The sequence below is a fragment of the Mustela lutreola genome, chromosome 4, assembly GCF_030435805.1.
Source record: "Mustela lutreola isolate mMusLut2 chromosome 4, mMusLut2.pri, whole genome shotgun sequence".
In the NCBI taxonomy this organism is placed as follows: domain Eukaryota; kingdom Metazoa; phylum Chordata; class Mammalia; order Carnivora; family Mustelidae; genus Mustela; species Mustela lutreola.
In genome coordinates, this window is record NC_081293.1 from 147,675,433 (window position 1) to 147,688,438 (window position 13,006).

Sequence of the window (13,006 nt, forward strand, 5' to 3'; positions counted from 1 at the left end):
ACCATTCAGTCAATGCTCCACCCAGGCTTGGAGTCAATTTTAATGCAGCCAAGCAATATATTAAGAGTTCTATCCACAATCATTAACTGGAGGCTAAAATTAACCATGCATTCCTGGGCCCAGAATCCAGAATGGAGTGTCCTATGCATTCCTTTATAGCAGGAAAATGCAAACTGCAGCCACTCCTCCACCCAGTAACTTTGTTGCCCAATCTTCATTGCTGGATGCCTGTCCTTAAAGACATCCTCCACTCCTGGGGTTGTAACCCGTGTCCTTACCTAAACAACCACTGGTTTAACAGGCGCCCTGCCCCCTAACTAGAATGTGAGTGGGCCCCTCACACCCTGTTCCTAAAACAGGCTGGAGCTCTGCTTCCAACAGAATGAGCTCTTTCCTTCTTTTACCTGGAGCAAAAACTGTAGCCCTGCCAGGAATTCCTATTGCCATACTCTCCCCTAATCCCATTCCAACCCCTTGTAAATCATTCTTGGCTTAGAATCCCACACCACTTACTCTCAGATGCTATAACTGGAAATGCTGGTAACTCACTCACTTTAGAGCTTGATCTCAGCTCCCTTTTTCTTGCTTGCTTCTCTTGCCTTGACTGAGACCCAGCACACCTCACAGTAGGTGCAGTATACGGGATAAGACCATGTCAGTGTGTAAACAGCACTCATCATAGAGAGGATAGCTTAAAACATCATTTTTAGTCAATGCAAATAACCACCAGAATCATTCCTTTTGGTGGCTTCTATTTTTTAATGAAATGTAAACCTTTACATTTTTCCTAATAATAAAACAGTACAGTTTCTTTATATTTTATTATTCCAACATCTGGTAAACCACATGATCAAGTTATTCTTTTTGAAAACCATAATATGTAAGGTGTTAGAGAGCCCAGATAATACTTGAATCAAATAGTTAACTTTGTATTACGAGCTTGATTCTTTCTATAAAGCTTTCTGTACTATCTATATTTTGTACTACCCAGTTTCTATAGCAACATGTTTGTTCCCATGGAGAAACAAAAGTGAACACCTTAACAGAGTTGAACTTGAAGATATAAAACCTCACTCAATGGATAGTTTGCACAGAGGCTATTCAGGAATAAAAACAAAAAGACAGAAAAGCAGAAAATACATCTAGGTTTCAAATTCCAGCTCAAAACTAAGAAACTACTTCTGATTTCTTTTGACCGGCCAAGTAACAAATCATTCTTGGTGTGTTCTTTTTTTTTTTTTTTTTTTAAAGATTTTATTTATTTATTTGACAGAGAGAAATCACAAGTACACTGAGAGGCAGGCAGAGAGAGAGAGAGAAGTAAGCAGGCTCCCTGCCGAGCAGAGAGCCCGATGTGGGACTCGATCCCAGGACCCTGAGATCATGACCTGAGCCGAAGGCAGCTCAGTGGGTGTGTTCTTAATAGCAACTTTAAACTGACTGTTTTTCCCCAAAGGCAAGTTTTAAAACTCTCTACTTAGACAAAGAGCCTTTTAAATGGTGATTTGATGGTTTGTTTTATTTTAGCAATTTGGTCCTCATAGTTGGAATTAGCGTTTGCATATTTCAAGAATATTTGAATTTTCATGAAACGGCCTAAATTTGGCCAACCTAAGAAAAAAACAAAACAACACTATACATTAAAGCAATGAGAATGTAAGCAAGTGAGCATAAGGTTTTTTTTTAAATGAAAACAAATTCTTTTTTTCTTTTTAATGTCCAAAATTTTCCTAGCCTACTTATAGTTCAGTATGTGCCCTTTGAATAGAGCCCGCAAACTGCAGATGGATGGAAATTTGGCTGCTTTGGCTGAATACAAAGGGAAGTTGGTAGCCTTAGTTAGGCTCCTACCAGTATGCCAAATTCCTAACACCATTACAACAGGACTCTGAATGATACCAGTAAAATAATTCACACCCATTTGCAAGCTCCAGTGAAGTGGCATAAACTCTACTTGTAAAAGACAAAGAAAAATCACTTGGCTCCAGTGGCTATTTGCTCTGCAACTTCCCTCCCTCCTGCCCACCTACCCCCCACCCCATTACGTGCTCCCTCCCCAATTTTATAATCTAGATACTGCTTCTTTTCCATTTGTATCCTACTTCTTTGTCTGCTATTCTCCAGCCCTTTTTGTGCTTTTTTTTTTTTTTTTAAATCGTTAAGCCTTGACCTCCTTTTCCCATCCTATTCTGTTATTTCTACTCTACAGTGTCATCACTTTTTTTCTGGCTTCACTCTTGTTGCTTAGCCTCCTCTCTCTCTCTCTCTCTCTCTTCAATCTTTAGCTTTTTTGGCAGTATGCTTATTTTTGTCTTCTTCCCTGACTTTAGATTATTTTTCATTCTTGCCACCGTTTCTTAGTCTCTTTGTACTTCCTCTTCTAGAATTTTGTGTATTTTGCTCATTTTAAGTTATTATGTATTTTCCTTTGATGAATTATTTTCTCTCTCCTTCCAAGTATTATTTTTTCCTGATTGTTTGAATCCCAGTTCCCACTGACTTTATGCAAAACATTAGAATTGAAGCAATTTAATGTATTTCTTTAATAAAAGTGAGAAGAAAAACTAGCCCTAGAAAATAGTATCTAAAATACTAGAAAATAGTATCTAAAATAGTAGACTGCTTTTTCCTCTTTGCCCCCTCTTTAAGTTCACAGTGAATAGAATCAATGAGATTTGTCATCTGCTATGTTTGTTTAGATCTGGCATTATTTACTCTAATCACGGAGTGAGGAGCAGGATTCTGAAATCAGCAAGTCTATCATGCTGAGTTGTTGCTGCTTAAGATAAAATAACTTTTATACATTATGTGGCCAACTGACAAGAAGAATAAAGATGTGACTCAGGATTAATTGGAGGTTTTGAAGCAATGGTTAGAAGAAACAAGACACAAAGGTTTTTCTGCTACTTATTTTTCTATGGTGCTGGGGGTAAAAGAATTTGGGCCCTTCCATCATTTTATATTGTTTATTCCATAAGGCAGATAGAATAATAAAAATTTCTTGAATACAGACCTTTCTTTTGCTTCTCTATCATCAAATGGGCATACACTTTGAGTTGCCTTTTTTGTTTGTTTTGGGAATTGGATAGTTTATCTTTCTTTCATAGGCTCTCACTTAACTTCCAAAAATATGCAATAGTGGATTGCATGTAAGGAGAAATGGTCCATTCAGATTTAAATGCATTGCTTTGAACTAAGGAGATATATATTTTAATATTTGAATTACTTATGACCATACAGTTATATAAATTACATGAGATATACTTAAATAATTAAATCCACTAGCATAGATTCTTTCTTTATGATTTCACATACTTAAAATTTAATGTACATTGCATTTACTAAATACCTAAAAGCCACATTCATCCACTGATAAATTTTCAGTCTTTTAAATCCATAAGAAAATTATAATGCTCTATAATACCTACTGGTTGTATAGCCCTCAAAGTTTTGGAGGTTTATTTTTACTCATCATAGTTAAGATACCCGCCTTTTCTGTTTTCCTTTGTTTTTTAATATTTTTGCATTTAACAGTTTTTTATCTTGCTTAAAGGTTCTGAAAAAAAGACCATGCCTTAGAAACTAAATCACTGTTATAGAAAACTTTAGTACGGAGGAATTTTCTATACTTTCTTTTCTTTACTATGGATATAATTATAGCACCAACAATAGTCATGCATGCTGAGCACTGAACAATGCTAGGGGACCATTCTTGACCTATGTGTAGGACCCTGTATACAGATGGGTTCATTTTGCATTTCTCGCTGAAACTACACCATGCTTTTATCTGTCAGATGAGTGAAATTTTCTGTTGATCATGTTGGATTATGTTGGGTTTTACTCTCTAAAATTCCTGAAATGTAAATGTAAAGACCATCCACTTCTCTTTCATGTTACAGAGAAGGAAGTTGCCTTCAGAGAAGAGATGTATCCTGACTATAATTTTATCACCATATATATCAACAGAGTCAGGTTAGAGCCAGTTCTCCTAATTCCTATCCTCAGGAATACCATTCTGAATATATTTGTATGACAAGGAAAGTATTATATTTCTATCACATAAACCCCATAGGTAGAACTTTCTAGGCTTTTAGCCTAACTTGACTCCTAGAAAATTTTACATTATAAAATAAGAATTGAAATAATTTCTAGGTAATTTTCTTTACGCAGCTGGCTATGTAATCTGACAACATACTAAATGTTTTTTTGAGAGAGGGCTACGACATCACCATTGACTAACATAGTGGAAAATATTTGAAAAAGAACTTGTCAGTGTTACTGCTACATCTATATTACTGCATTACAATTTTGGAATATTGACATTAAGTATTTGAAATAAAGTTTCTTAGGAATTAAAAATGTATACTTTCCCAAAAATGCACTAGGAAACTACCCGTTTACTTATCTTCTCTATAGAGCTTTTCTTTATTAATGTCAATCTATACTTTTCCTTCTCTTATTTTTATTACTCAAAAATAATGTGTGGTTTTTGCTATTGTAATTTGTTTCTTTTCTCTTATTGCATCTTAAAAGTCTGTCAATCCCATATGTACTGTTTGTCTTTTACTTGTTTTCCTTCCTCCATGATCTTTTTTTTTTAAAGATTTTATTTATTTATTTGACAGACAATGACCACAAGTAGGCAGAAAGGCAGGCAGAGAGAGGGGAAGCAGGCTCCCTGCTGAGCAGAGAGCCCCATGTGGGGCTCAATCCCAGGACCCTGGGATCAGGACCTGAGCTGAAGGCAGAGGCTCCAACCCACCAAGCCACCCAGGCACCCCCTTCCTCCATGATTTTGAGTATGTGTATAGATAATGCTTAATGTGTGCTTTCAGTGGACAAGAAATCTTGATTAATTGAAAGCAAACATTCAAAGTTTATATTGCCAAAAAGTTGTCAGAAATGTACATCATGAATCTAAATGCTAACAGAATTAATCAATAATGATAACTCTTAAATGAAAATTACTACAAAGCATTTTCTCTTAGTGATGCTTAAAATTGTTTCCTCTAGTAGATTAAGCTATATTGATGAAAAGAACAAGCAGGGAGGAAAAACTAGTGCAAACTATCATAAAATCACAATGCTTTTAAAAATATTTTTTATTTTTCTCCTTTTTTTTCTAGAATTGAAAGAGATATATGACAGATTTGATCATAAACTTTCATTTGAGAGAGAGAAAGAACATAGTACTTCAAGAAGCCCCAGCTTCTGGCAATGTTGCAAGAATAAGTTACATCATTGACCTTTTTTCTGGGGCATTAAGTCCATTTTGAGTGGAGTTTCCAATTGCACAATGAGCATCTGGACAGTTTTGACATCTTTATTACACTCTCTGAGTTCTTAAAATGCTACCATTTTGTTTTAAAGATGATATCTTTCAAAATTAAAACAATGATTTAACTGCCAAGAGTAATCCCATGACTGAATGCCAATAAAATTATCTTCTCAGATCTGGTTTCCCTACTAATATTCATAATCAGAATATCCATTGTTTAATCAAAATTAAGACTTGATTAATGATCTTAACATTCAAATCCGTTTCTTCACAGGCCTAATTTTGTTCCTTGTATTTGCTTTGCACTGAATTACTGTGGTTTAAATAGCCTGTTTAACACAACCACTTTTAAACAAAATCATAAATTCTCATAAAAGCAGACTAAGGAATTCATAATCATAGCTCTTGGCCGCCACCTAAAGGTTTCTTTCTTGTTTTATTTTACATAAGACCTACTGTGCATGCCTTTTATAATAAAATTGTTGCCTGTATCATCACATGTTTCCACATAAGCATAAGGTTAAGAGACTTATTTCAGTATTTTTTTTCATTTTTGTGTATTTGCATTAGCAGCCTATATAATTATATCCACTTTTCAGTCTATTTGGTACCCAAAAGTAAAACTAGGTCCACTAAGTGGTCTGACAATTTTCCATTCCTTCAAAAAATATTTTTTATTTCTGTTTTTATAATATACCTTCCCCATTCCTAAGCTCCTCAGAAATAGAAAAGTACTTAAGCCATGGTTTCTGGCTTCAAGAAGCATGCACCAGTTACCAATGTAAAAAACTGGCTTTTTAACATAATCTGTATTAAAATTATCATTAATTGGATACCAAGGAGTAAATCTAGAAGCTTGAACAAAGAGAAATGTTTCACATTTCCATCTTTCCTAGGTAAATTCAATAAAACTCATGTTTATTGAATCATTACTGAATGTAAAGTATAGGCTAAACTCTTCAACCTCTGTAGAGAACATTAACAACAGGTATACTCTCTTGATTGTGCTTGAGAGTAAATGGGATATCAGAATTAATAATTCTCTGCTGCCTATCTCCATAGCCATAGTCTCACTCCTTTTATTCTCCCCTGAAGAAACACTTGCTTGAATCAGGACAAATATCTCCAGTACCCTACTTGGATTCTGACAAAGTCATGTTTGGAGAATGGATTCAATTAATATCATACTGAACTGAAAAGTTAGTTATAAACTCTGTAGAGTTTATACTCTACTATAAAGATATAAAGAAGTTTACTCTTCTTATTTCATAATCCATACTGATAAAGCATCTATGAAGCACCCCAGTTTTTCTTAAATCTGTAGAAAAGTTTTATAAGCATGCACACTTACCATTATAGATTCTGTGTATTTAGCTTTTGAGTTACTTATAGAACACTATTCATTTATTTATTAATTCAAAAAATATTTATTAGAAACCTACTATGTGCCAGGCACTCACCATTGTCAGTGTTTAAGAAGAGATTTGTCTTTGCCTTCATGGGGCTTGTGACGGAAACTAAATAAATAAACAAATAAACAAAACACATCTGATACAAATTACAAAAAAACTAACACACTGCTCTGTAATGGAGAATTATGCTGAGGAGAGACAGACCTACTTTAGGAAGAAATTCTCTTCCAGGAGACAATATTCAAACTGATACCCAAAGAACAGGGAGCCATTGCTGCTAAGAATATAGGGATGAGGCAGTGGGAATTATCTCTACAAAGGCCAAAACACTTAGTGAGGGCTAAAGGATCTAGAGCAGAGTGAGCAAAGGGGCGATTCATGAGATATGGAGAAAAAAAAAAGAAACTCAATTATTCAGGGTCTTGAAGAAGAGGATGAGGACTTTGGGTTTTAAATGAAATAGAATGGAAACTCATAGTAACAGATTAGAGAAGGAAGTAACTTAATCTGATGGCTCCTTGGAAAAGGGAGCAGGCAGATAAGAGAGGTGGGAGACAGAAGTCTAGTGAAGAAGTACAGATGGGAGAGGTGACATGGACAAGGCTGGTGGCAGTAGAGGCAGAGAAGTGAACAAATCTGAGGGGAATTTAAGAGCCAAATTCAGTAGGACTCAGTAATAGGTTAGATGACCCCCCCTTGGTTCTACAATTCCTTCCCATCTTATTAGCATTTGCAGATATGAATGCTGACATGAATTGCTTATCTGAAATGCTGATATGGTTTTCTATATTAGATTTAGATTATTATATTAGATTTTAAGTCACACTTAGACTTTTAATTTAGTAAAAAATTAATAAATATATTAATAGGATGACTTATTTACATGTCAATAAGGAAATATTATCTAGCATCTTCTGCAAATGAGATAATCTAAAAAAATAATTTTATACATAATGGAAGTTTGTCTACTAAAAGTACCAAAGCTTATTTAATGTTAACCACTTTGAAGAATTTTTTTTTTTACTTTTTTAATTTTTATTTCATCTTGGGGGGACCCAACATTTTAGCACATGGTAAAATTTGTAACTAGGAATAGCATTTTCATTGATCTGTCATTTCATAGTTTCTCTTTAAAAAATTAATTTGGTGTTCTACTTTTAAAAAAAAATTTTTTTTAAATAAACATATAATGTATTTTTATCCCCAGGGGTACAGGTCTGTGAATCGCCAGCTTTACACATTTCACAGCACTCATCATAGCACATACCCTCCCCAATGTCCATATTCTACCACCCTCTCTCGTCCCCCCTCCCCCCAGCAACCCTCAGTCTGTTTTTTGAGATTGAGTCTTCTATGGTTTGTCTCCCTCCCAATCCCATCTTCTTTCATTTTTTCTTTTCCAACCCCCCAAACCCTCCACATTGCACTTTGAAGAATTTTTTTCTAAAATTGTTCAATATTTTTCTGACCTATTAAAGCTTAACATTAGTTAAGCTTTTTAAAAACTCAGGCTCACTATAATGAAAAACAGTTGCTATACCTCTGTACTATAGAGGAACCCCTAAAAATAGTAAGATATGAGTATGTTTCCTATACTCAGAAAAATAGCATGCTTTGAAATAATTAAATTTTGTTGTTACCTCGGTTGTTCCTAGTTCTCATTGTCCCAGACTGAAGTCATTCTCTTCTAACACATTGTAACATGATGTTTTTCCTTTGCTGTAAGGTGGGAACCCTATCAGACTTTCATGCACATTAATAGTGTGTAGACTCCAAGTAAAGTATGAACTTTTGCATTCTATTTTGATTGCACAGAGGCTTTTTTACATGCTGTTTTCTCACGTATATTTTAGGTCATTGAAGTTGCTTGATCAGCGAAGTTCAAGTCAGGGAAATGTCCCTATACTGGCATTTTATTTCACATTTTTCATGAGGTTCCTTGCAAATGAAATTCCTATTATCATATATTATACATTATCATGTTAAGTTTCTATAAAGAATCCTTCCTTATGACACAACTTCAACTGCATCATTATAAATATTGCTTTTTCATTTTATGCCTATAGTTTTTCAAATGTAACATAAAATCATAAAATTTGACCATAAAACTAGACTAAAAAAAATCCCCAATTTCTTGACTGTGACTAAAATGTAATCTCTTTCCTTTTTTAAATTTTGACATTCATGGAAACGAAAATAAATCAAAGTCCACAAAGCCCCAATCAGCAACACTACTTTGAAAGTGTCTTTTGACAAGTAACATATGCATATTACAAACCCGAAGGCATGTTTGAAGTGGTTCTTCCAGAAACCTACATTCCTCAAAGCTCTGCCATATCACCACCTTGTTTCATGGATGAAAATGTGTAAATGTGTAATCGAAATGTGTAAATGATTAAACCATCTGTGTAAACAAAGAACATTCTTAACACACATAAGAAAAATTTTGAGGACTTCTTGAAAAACCAGACACCAGATGCCTAAAGCTGATCTGCCAAATGAGAATCCTTGAGAGAGAGAGGTCCAAATATTTGAAACAAATATTCCCCAGCTTATTAATATATGTGCTCCTTGGAAAATCCTTAGATAACACTGTCATAGACTTTAGATAACCAATCCTAAATGATCTGCCATTTCAATTTTGTGGCAGGTTGTATTTTCCAAAGATGACTGTAGCAATGCATACCATCTTATGTTCTCTTCCTATAAAGTGACGTTGACGTCTCTTCACCAAAAAATGGGGCTTATGTTCCCTTTTCCTGAATCCAGGCAGACTTTTGACCACAGTGGAAGTGATGTTATGTGACTTCCAAGAACAATTCATAAAATGTAAAACAGCTTCTTCCTGTTCTCTTGAGACACTTGTCCTTGGAATCCAGCCATCATGCTGTGAGAAATCCACATGAAAAGGCCACGTGTAGGCCTTTCAGCCATAGCTCCTGCTGAAGCCCCTGTCGACAGCCAGCCATTAACCACCAGACACGTGAGTGAGCTTTCAGATGATTCTAGCCCTCAGCTTTCGGGCCACCCCAGGAGAGCAAAAACTACTTCTCTCACTTAGCCATTTTGCTAATTATGAATATTGCAGATTTGTGAATAAAATTAATGTTGTCACTGTTCTAAGTCACTAAATTTTATAGCAGTTTTTTATGCAGCAGTAGATAACCAGAACAAATTCCAAATAGTTCTGTGGCTTCTTTGGATGAAATGTAAAGCCCCAGATAAACCTTCATGCATTCCAGTTTGCATTTAAGGATTTCTGATTCTATCCAGCCAGATCCACTCCAGACTCACTTGCTAGGTCCTGCTTTAGTTTATTGCCTAGATCTGTGCTTCTCAAAGAGAAGTGATTTTGCCCCCTAGGGGACATTGGCAATGTCTGGAGACATTTGATGGTTGCCACAACTGAGGAGGAAATGCAATTGGCATCTAGTAAGTAGAAGCTAGACATGATGGTCAACAGTCAACAATGTACAGCACAGTCCCATCTCCCAACGACAGAGAATTATCAAACTTAAATAGTGCAGATATAGAGAAACTCAGACATGATCTGGTCCAGTAGTGGGGTACTCCATTCATACCCGTGGTTCTCTTCACCATTATATAGCTCTAGAGTTGTCAACCAGGAATTGAGAAAATGGTGCGTGTGTTGGGGGTGGGGGGGTGGGAGGGAGGGCTTTAGAGTGATGTAGAATATCAGGATTATTTGTGAAGATTTTCAAGCCATACGCTAAGCCCATAATGTTCACCCTGGCAACAAACTAGAATAATTTGTCAAAAAACTTTTTGTTTTGTTTTGTTTTTAAATACTACCTCTATTTAAATTCCAGCATAATCTTCAATTCTAGAGATTCTGGTTCAAAAAATACTGGATGCCCGTAGTTTTTAAAAGCATCTTTAGGTGATTCTAATGTGCAGCTAAGCATGAAAACCAGACACTGGCCCTTTTACCTGGAGACTATGACTCCTAACTTGGGGAGTAATGTTGATACAGTCTAAAGAGTAAAACTGGAAAATTCCAGTAGGTAATTCTGTTGGCAACACTCTGCCCCCTTCTTCCACTGAAAACCTTTGGCCTACATGCTTGCCTGTACTTAGCCTGCCAGGTTCTGGCAAGAAAAGACTGTCATTTCATTCTTCTGCTCTTATCTGGGATGGAAGCAAATCCCAAGGCTTAGTTACTTCTTGTTAAGTCAGTAAGCTTTACTTAGTAAATACTGAACAGCCAATTCAGGTATAATGGCCTCAGTGTGCTATGTACATCTCCAACAATAAAGTCAGCTCTACTGGATTTCCCATTAATTGCCTAAGATGAATATAAAAACATCAGTCAATATTCTTAGAATTTTACCCACTGGAGTGTTAAGCTAACTCAAATAATTTATATGATTTACATAGTTCAAGTTGTTGATATGATGTTGATAGGATGTGAACTTGTCTTGCCACACCCCCAATAAAACAACCAGTTAGGCAAATACATTGCCATCTGCCTCAGATGCTAAGCAGATGAAAGTCTGCTTATTTAAAAAAAAAAAAAAAAAACTGACGGGTGGAGAAGAAAAAAATGTGAAATAGCCTATTATTATAATAATTACCTTGGCAAAAATGTGTTATTTCATCATGACAATAAGCTTTTCAGAACATGTTATTATTACATTACATTTGTGGTAAAAAGAAAAAATCAAAACTATGTTTTTCTTTTCAAAATTTATTTGTTGAAGGATAACACCAATTTAATAAATTAAATTTCTCAATTATCGCTTTGTAACTTTTCTTTTTTTAACTCTTTCCCATTAAAGCCCCAAATCAAAAAGAATGTTTAATTTTGTACATATGATCCCTACCTATGAAAGAGAATGCTGAATGTCTCTAACAGTTTCAAGTAATAATTATACAGTGTATGTGCCTAAATCTGGTAGAAGATGGTCATGAATAAGAGCATTTAACTCTTGAGTCAGACTGCCTAGGTTTAAATGCTAACACCACCATTTACAAAGTGGTCTTGGGCATGTTATTTTATTTCTTGTGACTCCATTTCCTCTTCTGCAAAAAGTAATAATAATAGTACTGAAGTCATAATTATCTTTGAAGATTAAAAAATAAAATGAATAGAATGTGCTTAGCACAATCCCTGGCATATAAGATGTACTTAATGCATGAGATTCAAATTTAACTATCAAATATAATTAATGCTGGCTTCTGTCACTAATTCACTGAGCAACTCTGATTAAATCACTTAACCCTTTGACTATCTCATTTTTCATTTGTATTACAAAAGGCTTAATTCCTAAAATTCAACTAAATACTTATCCATTGTGCCAGGTTCCTTCTAGCTTTTTATTTCTAAAAATCTGGCCTTTGAAACAGATTTTCACCTATTTTCTTGTATCAGAGTGTCCAATTTACACAAATATAGAATATGTTTTAGTCTATTATTTTAACGATTGTACTGAAAAGTCAGTTTCCATAGCTTTCATTTCTTCTGATATCAAGTTAAGTATGCACTGAAACATAGAGTATGTGAATTTCCCTGTCAAGTGGTATACATATTACTTATTTCCTCTTAGACTGGAATCTGAAAAGTAAAGCTGACAACAGAAAAGTTGTCCTATAGGTATTGCTTACATTGTGATACCGAGCAAATCCTTCCATACTGATTTTATTTAAAAAATTAATATGGCAGCGTATATAAAGATTCATTGAGAAATGTAGAAGTTTCTCTCAGGCTATTCTGACCTCTTTCATTCCCCCTCACGTCAGCATCTCAAATGATGTCTCCAACTCATTCACATAGTACAGTCTGGCTCCTAAGGCACCCTTCCCATAGGCTGCTTCCCCTAACAACAATAGGGATCTTCTGGGTTCCAATCTAATAGGATTGGATTCAAATCTAATTTGAAATCCTTACAAGAATTGACTTTTCTGTAGCATTTGACCTTCTGATCACTCTTTCTTTTTAGGTAGGTTTCACTTTTCTTGGTTTCTATCAATGAGTCTCCACTACCCTTTTTCTCTTGCCTCTATTGACCATCCTGTCTCAGCCTTCAATTGCTATTTCGCAGATTCCCCTTCTTGGTCATAATCTATAATCCTTCCATATATTCCCCCAAAGAATACCCATGACTTTATACACCACCTAGCATACTTTTACTCTCAAATCTATAATAACGGTATGTACTTCTCTTTTAAGATTCAGAACTATATTCCCAACTGTCTTCTGGGTATCTCCATCTGAAATTCCTTCAGGCCACTTCTAAATTATCTTCCCCAGTATATCTTGGTTTTCCTTTTATATTCCTTGACTAATCACTAAATA